Raw genomic sequence first — 11,204 nt, forward strand, 5'->3', positions numbered from 1 at the left:
TTCACAAACTGAAGCAGTAAAAATGTGCCTTAACAATTAATAAAAGAATTTATTTTAAAAAAAGAAGAGAAAGTGCTCTGTATGAATGAACAATTACCACATATGTTACCACTCGATGCACTAATTACTATAACTCAGTGGGGCTAACTATGATACCTATCAAAAAAATTCTGAACGTGAACAAGGAAATCTAATTCTTCATTCACGTCATGAAGAAGATCGAATGACCATCAATACGTCCTAAAATTACAACCATGTAGGCCAAAAGTAAATTATTCACAGGTACCGGCGCTTTTCTGGTTTGGGAAAGTGTCGCATACACAGGATGTTTTTAACGTCTAATCATGATTTTTACAATAGTGTGTGTAAGCTCTCATACAGTAATTCCGCTGACTGAAGTACTCGAATACAATGAGGACTACACTATTGGTGGTCCTCCCTTGCGGTATAGGTAGTTACGTACGCGTACAAAATATGTATCAAAATACTAGTCGGGGACCTGTCCATTACTTAATTTTTCTGAATTTACCTTTCAACTTTTGTTTTTATGACGAAAAGTGAGTTGAATATGTCAAAGTAAGTTTACATATGGCGCGAACTAAATCATACACAGGCCAGTCTCTTATTATCAAAACCTTATGTGGCATTCACATTCGTTGGCTTCGCCGCAATCACCTTTCAACCAAACCTCAAACTCGAGCTACGCTACATAACAGTCGTTCAACAAAAATAAAATTTGTGAGGGTGGGAGGTCCAAAATTCCACTCAAGACTGTACTTCTGTCAAACTTTATTTTTCTGACAAATTAACTTACACCAATACGAAAGAAATTTATAGTCCGGTTCAACGAACGAAACTGTTTAATCCAAGCAATGGTGAGCAAGAGTTCAACAAATACGGAAGCATCTATTCATTCTTTTTGTTACAAAAAATCTTATGAATACTTAAATGATTCTTACCATTCGAGACGCAGCAGAACTGGAAAACCTTTTCAAAGTATACTCGAACTCGTTTATTCCGTTGAGGGCTACCTTCTGTACCATTTGTTTTAATGGTGGCAATTCCAGAAATAGATGTTATAATGACTGAAACATAAAAAGCGTTTTATTAAAATCTTTCACACGGAAAACATTGTCCCTTACATTATCCTTCATTTACCTGAGAAGCTCAGCGGTTCATTTAAATATAGTTCCACTTCACCGCGCACAACTTGTCCTGGAAAGTATATTTTCGAAGCGTTGGATAACGATATCTGGAGTTTAGAGTTCTGCATCTTCTCAAATAAACCAGATCTGAGTGTCTCGCAAGATTTAACATACGCAGCGAAGTACAACTACGACTGGAGCGCCCTACCACCTGAAGGATTCCCCAATCACGTTTCACCTAACTCTCCGACTCTCGCCGCCACTACCTATTGTTAAGGCGCGGTTATTCAAACCATCACTGCCGATTGTTGTAAACTACAATGGCTCTGTGAAGCTCACAATGAAAAACAAGATAGGCAACAAGATAGTTTTAATTCTCTGATTTTTTTACATGAATTTATGATGTGTATTTCCCATATATATAAGATACAGCACAGCAAGATTGTGGATTCCAGATTCGTTTCTTGACTTCGACACAAGTTGAAAGGAGTAGCATCAAAACAAATAGTTGCTTTTCCTTGCGACTGTAGTAATCTGACCACCATGTTTAATTATTTGCTTCTTTACATGTGAATCATGTATCTTGTTCTCCTTCATTTGCCATGATTTAGGTGATCACTTAAGCATATTGTATACATGTTTCGTATTTCTTCTTGATTTAAAACAGTGGCCTGCGGAGCAGTTTCACATGTCTGTCTGACGCCTGCCAGGACGATATTACTGGGAAGTGGAGAACCGAAATCAGTAGGAAAAGCACGAACACATTCATGTTTCGTAGCTCCCATCTCGGGGGAAAGGCGGAGGGTGAGGAGGGGGGGGGGGGCAATCCATGGCAATGTGGAACAAGACAAAGTATACATAACTGCACACTTGTAACAGCGATGAGGTTCATCTGTAGATTACATTTGTGACCAGTGATGATTAAAGTCCATCGGTTGATCTTATTTATTGAGGGCTAACTTCTGTAATTTATTTTAATGGGTAATCAGTGTGTCATACAAATTTTTTGGTCAATTATTTCAGCGGAGTGAAAACAAGACTCCATAGAAATTACATAAACGTTACATGGCGGTAGCGCTTAAGCAAATACAATAGACGTTCAGTAAGTAATGCAACACATTTTTATTCTGAAAGAGGTTTGGTGTTATTCAGGATTCCAAAACTTCATTTTATTCCCACTCTTTTGGCTACAAAACCTTATTTTGCAACATAGTCTCCGTTCAATGCAATAGCTTTACGCCACCTTAGTGGGAGGGCCTGTATGCCCGCATAGCGCTACCCTTTTGGTCGACGCGTCTTGCTTCCCCTTATCTTCCACGTACTGCTTCCTTCAATGGGTCAAACAGATGGAAGTCGGAAGGTGCGAGATCTGGCCTGAACAGTCAAATGATGTTTTGTAAGCTCCTCTCGGGTGTGCACACCTGAGTGAGGCCTTGCGTTGTCATGGAGAAGAAGATTGTTTGCCTTTTAGTGGCGGTGAACACGTTGAAGTCTATTCTTTAATTCCCTGAGGGTAGTACAATGCACTTTAGAGCTGATCGTTGCATCATGAGAGAGGACATCAAACAGAATATCTGAATATGCTTTCAGACATGTCCGAAAGAACAGAGACCATAAGCTGCCGACAGGCGTTGATATACACTCCTGGAAATTGAAATAAGAACACCGTGAATTCATTGTCCCAGGAAGGGGAAACTTAATTGACACATTCCTGGGGTCAGATGCATCACATGATCACACTGACAGAACCACAGGCACATAGACACAGGCAACAGAGCATGCACAATGTCGGCACTAGTACAGTGTATATCCACCTTTCGCAGCAATGCAGGCTGCTATTCTCCCATGGAGACGATCGTAGAGATGCTGGATGTAGTCCTGTGGAACGGCTTGCCATGCCATTTCCACATGGCGCCTCAGTTGGACCAGCGTTCGTGCTGGACGTGCAGACCGCGTGAGACGACGCTTCATCCAGTCCCAAACATGCTCAATGGGGGACAGATCCGGAGATCTTGCTGGCCAGGGTAGTTGACTTACACCTTCTAGAGCACGTTGGGTGGCACGGGATACATGCGGACGTGCATTGTCCTGTTGGAACAGCAAGTTCCCTTGCCGGTCTAGGAATGGTAGAACGATGGGTTCGATGACGGTTTGGATGTACCGTGCACTATTCAGTGTCCCCTCGACGATCACCAGTGGTGTACGGCCAGTGTAGGAGATCGCTCCCCACACCATGATGCCGAGTGTTGGCCCTGTGTGCCTCGGTCGTATGCAGTCCTGATTGTGGCGCTCACCTGCACGGCGCCAAACACGCATACGACTATCATTGGCACCAAGGCAGAAGCAACTCTCATCGCTGAAGACGACACGTCTCCGTTCGTCCCTCCATTCACGCCTGTCGCGACACCACTGGAGGCGGGCTGCACGATGTTGGGGCGTGAGCGGAATACGGCCTAACGGTGTGCGGGACCGTAGCCCAGCTTCATGGAGACGGTTGCGAATGGTCCTCGCCGATACCCCAGGAGCAACAGTGTCCCTAATTTGCTGGGAAGTGGCGGTGCGGTCCCCTACGGCACTGCGTAGGATCCTACGGTCTTGGCGTGCATCCGTGCGTCGCTGCGGTCCGGTGCCAGGTCGACGGGCACGTGCACCTTCCGCCGACCACTGGCGACAACATCGAAGTACTGTGGAGACCTCACGCCCCACGTGTTGAGCAATTCGGCGGTACGTCCACCCGGCCTCCCGCATGCCCACTATACGCCCTCGCTCAAAGTCCGTCAACTGCACATACGGTTCACGTCCACGCTGTCGCGGCATGCTACCAGTGTTAAAGACTGCGATGGAGCTCCGTATGCCACGGAAAACTGGCTGACACTGACGGCGGCGGTGCACAAATGCTGCGCAGCTAGCGCCATTCGACGGCCAACACCGCGGTGCCTGGTGTGTCCGCTGTGCCGTGCGTGTGATCATTGCTTGTACAGCCCTCTCGCAGTGTCCGGAGCAAGTATGGTGGGTCTGACACACCGGTGTCAATGTGTTGTTTTTTCCATTTCCAGGAGTGTACATCAACGGCGACAGTTGAAAATGTGTGCCCCGACCGGCAGTCGAACCCGGGATCTCCTGCTTACATGGCAGACGTTCTATCCATCTGAGCCACCGAGGGGACAGAGCATAGTGCGACTGCAGGGAATTATCCCTTGCACGCTCCCAGTGAGACCCACATTCCCAACTTTATGTCCACAGACTACATTCGTAATGCCCCTGCCCATTACACTCATTACTCGTGGCAGACAATCTTACCGTGTACCGTAAGAGTTCGGGCAATGTGTGTGCATCCGCACAGAAGAAGGTCAATGGCCGGTTGGCCTTAACTATATGAAGACGCTATCTGTTCTTTCGGACATGAGCAATGCGTGTGCATCCGCACAGAAGAAGGTCAATGGCAGGTAAGATTGTCTGCCGCGAATAATGAGTGTAATGGGCGGGGGCACTACGAATTTAGTACGTGGACATTAAGTTGGGAATGTGGGTCTCACGGGGAGCGTGCAATGGCTAAATCCCTGCAGTCGCACTATCCTCTGTGCTCTCGGTGACTCAGATGGAACGAGCGTCTACCATGTAAGGAGGAGATCCCGGCTTCGAGTCGCAGTCAGGGCACACATTTGCAACTGTCCCTGTTGATGTATATCAAGGCCTGTCGGCAGCTTAGGGTCTTGATTTAATTATCATTTCAAACAGAATTATTTCTTCTTATTCCTAGAAGACCGTCGTCATGATTTTACCGACTGAGGGTGCGGTTTTAAACTTTTTCTTCGGAGGAAAGGTGATATGGCGCTGCTCCATGGATTGCCGTTTCATTTCTGGTTCGAAGTGATGGACTCACGTTTCATTGCCTGTGACGAAGTTCGACAAAAAATTGTCACGATCAACTCCGTAGCGCGCAAGCAATTCGACACAGAATAAGATTTTCACTCTGCAGCGGAGTGTGCGCTGATATGAAACTTCCTGGCAGATTAAAACTGTGTGCCCGACCGAGACTCGAACTCGGGACCTTTACCTTTCGCGGGCAAGTGCTCTACCAAGTAGAGCTCTACCAAGTAGAGCTCTACCAAGTAGAGCACTTGCCCGCGAAAGGCAAAGGTCCCGAGTTCGAGTCTGCTCTACCAAGTAGAGCACTTGCCCGCGAAAGGCAAAGGTCCCGAGTTCGAGTCTCGGTCGGGCATACAGTTTTAATCTACCAGGAAATTTCATATCAGCGCACACTCCGCTGCAGAGTGAAAATCTCATTCTGGAAACATCCCCCAGGCTGTGGCTAAGCCATGTCTCCGCAATATCCTTTCTTTCAGGAGTGCTAGTTCTGCAAGGTTCGCAGGAGAGCTTCTGTAAAGTTTGGAAGGTAGGAGACGAGGTACTGGCAGAAGTAAAACTGTGAGTACCGGGCGTGAGTCGTGCTTCGGTAGCTCAGTTGGTAGAGCACTTGCCCGCGAAAGGCAAAGGTCCCGAGTTCGAGTCTCGGTCGGGCACACAGTTTTAATCTGCCAGGAAGTTCCAATTCGACACGGATGGTCCTTCGTTGCTTTTTATGGTGTTCTGTTAGGGGCGAGGAACCCAGCGGACAGACGCCTTCGAGTACGCCAACTTATGGACGGATGATGCTGTAATTTATCGTCTAGTAAGGTCATCCGAAGACCAGTATCAGTTGCAAAGCGATTTAGAAAAGATTGCTGTATGGTGTGGCAGGTGGCAGTTGACGCTAAATAACGAAAAGTGTGAGGTGATTCACATGAGTTCCAAAAGAAATCCGTTGGAATTCGATTACTCGATAAATAGTACAATTCTCAAGGTTGTCAATTCAACTAAGTACCTGGGTGTTAAAATTAAGAACAACATCAGTTGGAAAGACCACATAGATAATATTGTGGGGAAGGCTAGCCAAAGGTTGCGTTTCATTGGCAGGACACTTAGAAGATGCAACAAGTCCACTAGAGAGACAGCTTACACTAGTCCGTCCTCTGTTAGAATATTGCTGCGCGGTGTGGTATCCTTACCATAGAAAGGGTGCAAAAAAGGGCAGCTCGTTTTGTATTATAACGTAATAGGGGAGAGAGTGTGGCAGATATGATACGCGAGTTGGGGTGGAAGTCATTAAAGCAAAGACGTTTTTCGTCGCGGCGAGATCTATTTACGAAATTTCAGTCACCAACTTTCTCTTACGAATGCGAAAATATTTTGTTGAGCCCAACCTACATAAGTAGGAATGATCATCAAAATAAAATAAGAGAAATCAGAGCTCGAACAGAAAGGTTTAGGTGTTCGTTTTTCCCGCGCGCTGTTCGGGAGTGGAATGGTAGAGAGATAGTATGATTGTGGTTCGATGAACCCTCTGCCAAGCACTTAAATGTGAATTGCAGAGTAATCATGTAGATGTAGATGTAGATGTGTCAGCACTGCCAACAGAGACATCCAGCGAGGTGTCTGTGATCCGTCGATCGCCTAGAATGAGAATGGCCGCACGTTCTAACATTCAGGAGTCACAGCTGTGTGCTGCCAGCAGTCCGCGGGAAATCGGACATTTTGGGATGGTTTCAGACCCCTCGCCCAACGACTTACCGTGCTTTTGTGCACTGGCAAGTCTCTGTAGACATTCTGCAAGCGCCTATGAATATCTGCGATGCTCTGATTTCCCACCAAAAGGAACTCAATCACACCTCTCTGTTTGGAACATATCCTACTTACAGACGCCATTTCGAAGGCTACCATCTAACGGAACTTCATGAAATTATAAGCGCGGTTGGGGGAGGGGAGTGGTGTCTTGGTGCCCAGTTCCTATTTGAGCTACTAACAAGGGCTTTAAAGTTTTTGGTTTAACCAGAATCAGCGGCCATTTTTGTACCTATCTGTCTTACTCCCATGAACCATGGACCTTGCCGTTGGTGGGGAGGCTTGCGTGCCTCAGCGATACAGATGGCCGTACCGTAGGTGCAACCACAACGGAGGGGTATCTGTTGAGAGGCCAGACAAACATGTGGTTCCTGAAGAGGGGCAGCAGCCTTTTCAGTAGTTGCAGGGGCAACAGTCTGGATGATTGACTGATCTGGCCTTGTAACATTAACCAAAACGGCCTTCCTGTGCTGGTACTGCGAACGGCTGAAAGCAAGGGGAAACTACAGCCGTAATTTTTCCCGAGGACATGCAGCTCTACTGTATGATTAAATGATGATGGCGTCCTCTTGGGTAAAATATTCCGGAGGTAAAATAGTCCCCCATTCGGATCTCCGGGCGGGGACTACTCAAGAGGACGTCGTTATCAGGAGAAAGAAAACTGGCGTTCTACGGATCGGAGCGTGGAATGTCAGATCCCTTAATCGGGCAGGTAGGTTAGAAAATTTAAAAAGGGAGATGCATAGGTTAAAGTTAGATATAGTGGGAATTAGTGAAGTTCGGTGGCAGGAGGAACAAGACTTTTGGTCAGGTGATTACAGGGTTATAAATACAAAATCAAATAGGGGTAATGCAGGAGTAGGTTTAATAATGAATAAAAAAATAGGAGTGCGGGTTAGCTACTACAAACAGCATAGTGAACGCATTATTGTGGCCAAGATAGACACAAAGCCCATGCCTACTACAGTAGTACAAGTTTATATGCCAACTAGCTCTGCAGATGATGAAGAAATAGATGAAATGTATGACGAGATAAAAGAAATTATTCAGGTAGTGAAGGGAGACGAAAATTTAATAGTCATGGGTGACTGGAATTCGTCAGTAGGAAAAGGGAGAGAAGGAAACATAATAGGTGAATATGGATTGGGGGGAAGGAATGAAAGAGGAAGCCGCCTTGTAGAATTTTGCACAGAGCATAACTTAATCATAGCTAACACTTGGTTCAAGAATCATGAAAGGAGGCTGTATACATGGAAGAAGCCTGGAGATACTGACAGGTTTCAGATAGATTATATAATGGTAAGACAGAGATTTAGGAACCAGGTTTTAAATTGTAAGACATTTCCTGGGGCAGATGTAGATTCTGACCACAATCTATTGGTTATGAACTGCAGATTGAAACTGAAGAAACTGCAAAAAGGTGGGAATTTAAGGAGATGGGACCTGGATAAACTGAAAGAACCAGAGGTTGTAGAGAGTTTCAGGGAGAGCATTAGGGAACAATTGACTGGAATGGGGGAAAGAAATACAGTAGAAGAAGAATGGGTAGCTCTGAAGGATGAAGTGGTGAAGGCAGCAGACGATCAAGTAGGTAAAAAGACGCGGGCTAATAGAAATCCTTGGGTAACAGAAGAAATATTGAATTTAATTGATGAAAGGAGAAAATATAAAAATGCAGTAAATGAAGCAGGCAAAAAGGAATACAAACGTCTCAAAAATGAAATCGACAGGAAGTGCAAATTGGCTAAGCAGGGATGGCTAGAGGACAAATGTAAGGATGTAGAGGCTTGTCTCACTAGGGGTAAGATAGATACTGCCTACAGGAAAATTAAAGAGACCTTTGGAGAGAAGAGAACCACTTGTATGAATATCAAGAGCTCAGATGGCAACCCAGTTCTAAGCAAAGAAGGGAAAGCAGAAAGGTGGAAGGAGTATATAGAGGGATTATACAAGGGCGATGTACTTGAGGACAATATTATGGAAATGGAAGAGGATGTAGATGAAGATGAAATGGGAGATAAGATACTGCGTGAAGAGTTTGACAGAGCACTGAAAGACCTGAGTCAAAACAAGGCCCCGGGAGTAGACAACATTCCATTAGAACTACTGATGGCCTCGGGAGAGCCAGTCATGACAAAACTCTACCATCTAGTGAGCACGATGTATGAGACAGGCGAAATACCCTCAGACTTTAAGAAGAATATAATAATTCCAATCCCAAAGAAAGCAGGTGTTGACAGATGTGAAAATTACCGAACTATCAGTTTAATAAGTCACAGCTGCAAAATACTAACGCGAATTCTTTACAGACGAATGGAAAAAATGGTAGAAGCCGACCTCGGGGAAGATCAGTTTGGATTCCGTAGAAATGTTGGAACACGTGAGGCAATACTGACCCTACGACTTATCTTAGAAAATAGATTAAGAAAAGGCAAACCTACATTTCTAGCATTTGTAGACTTAGAGAAAGCTTTTGACAATGTTGACTGGAATACTCTCTTTCAAATTCTGAAGGTGGCAGGGGTAAAATACAGGGAGCGAAAGGCTATTTACAATTTGTACAGAAACCAGATGGCAGTTATAAGAGTCGAGGGGCATGAAAGGGAAGCAGTGGTTGGAAAAGGTGTGAGACAGGGTTGTAGCCTCTCCCCGATGTTATTCAATCTGTATATTGAGCAAGCAGTAAAGGAAACAAAAGAAAAATTCGGAGTAGGTATTAAAATTCATGGAGAAGAAGTAAAAACTTCGAGGTTCGCCGATGACATTGTAATTCTGTCAGAGACAGCAAAGGACTTGGAAGAGCAGTTGAACGGAATGGACAGTGTCTTGAAAGGAGGATATAAGATGAACATCAACAAAAGCAAAACGAGGATAATGGAATGTAGTCAAATTAAGTCGGGTGATGCTGAGGGAATTAGATTAGGAAATGAGACACTTAAAGTAGTAAAGGAGTTCTGCTATTTAGGGAGTAAAATAACCGATGATGGTCGAAGTAGAGAGGATATAAAATGTAGACTGGCAATGGCAAGGAAAGCGTTTCTCAAGAAGAGAAATTTGTTAACATCGAATATAGATTTAGGTGTCAGGAAGTCGTTTCTGAAAGTATTTGTATGGAGTGTAGCCATGTATGGAAGTGAGACATGGACGATAACTAGTTTGGACAAGAAGAGAATAGAAGCTTTCGAAATGTGGTGCCACAGAAGAATGCTGAAGATAAGGTGGGTAGATCACGTAACTAATGAGGAGGTATTGAATAGGATTGGGGAGAAGAGAAGTTTGTGGCACAACTTGACTAGAAGAAGGGATCGTTTGGTAGGACATGTTCTGAGGCATCGAGGGATCACAAATTTAGCATTGGAGGGCAGCGTGGAGGGTAAAAATCGTAGAGGGAGACCAAGAGATGAATACACTAAGCAGATTCAGAAGGATGTAGGTTGCAGTAGGTACTGGGAGATGAAGAAGCTTGCACAGGATAGAGTAGCATGGAGAGCTGCATCAAACCAGTCTCAGGACTGAAGACCACAACAACAACAACTGTCTTACTGGATTAAAGTATGTCGAGCAAGTTTTGAACGATGAACCTGAGCTGGCGCCCAGGCAAATTGTGCGAATCGATTGATTCCTTTGGCAAAATATTTCAATTGGAGTAGAATTAATGCTCAGCCAGTAGCACCGTTTGTATGTGCACCGTTCGCATTTTACACTGCAAACACGCAAACAAAGGTCTTCCTGGGCGGATTTTTGGCACTTATCGAGTTTAGGGGGACACCATGAAATCTTTGATTTTTTACCGATTATCGTCAATTTGACTATGCTGATCACGAATATGACATATTTTTCATCAGTTTTGAAACAGTAAAACAACATATTGTCAGTTAATCAAAATATAACAATACAACAACATCACAATTTGATTGAAACAATAAAACAACATATTCTCATGTAACCGAAATATAGCAATGCGTAAAGATCATTGAAGCAAGCTAAATCGCAGCATTCGGAGAAACGCGCCCGATGTGATCAATCAAATTGTGAAATGGGTTTGATCCAAAGCGTTGCCGCCATAGAAACTCGACCAAATAGTTGGACAGCATATTGCGATGAGTTTTTATCGGGGATGAAAATAAATAACACCTTCGATATCAACATAGTCTAACTGATCAAAGAGTCAGAAAAAAATATTTTCGAAAATTTTGTCCCCCTAAAATCGATAAGTGCCGGATTTTTAAACCCGCTGCTTTTATACTTTGAACTTGTACTAATCGGTTCAAACTTTACACGGAGGTAAAGAAATGGATAAAGTTGAAACAAAATTTTTTCATCCCATAATCTTTATCTGTTGTCTACATCTACATCTACATCTATACTCCGCGAGCCACCTTACGGTGTGTGGCGGAG

The sequence above is a fragment of the Schistocerca cancellata genome, chromosome 6, assembly GCF_023864275.1.
Source record: "Schistocerca cancellata isolate TAMUIC-IGC-003103 chromosome 6, iqSchCanc2.1, whole genome shotgun sequence".
Lineage (NCBI taxonomy): Eukaryota > Metazoa > Arthropoda > Insecta > Orthoptera > Acrididae > Schistocerca > Schistocerca cancellata.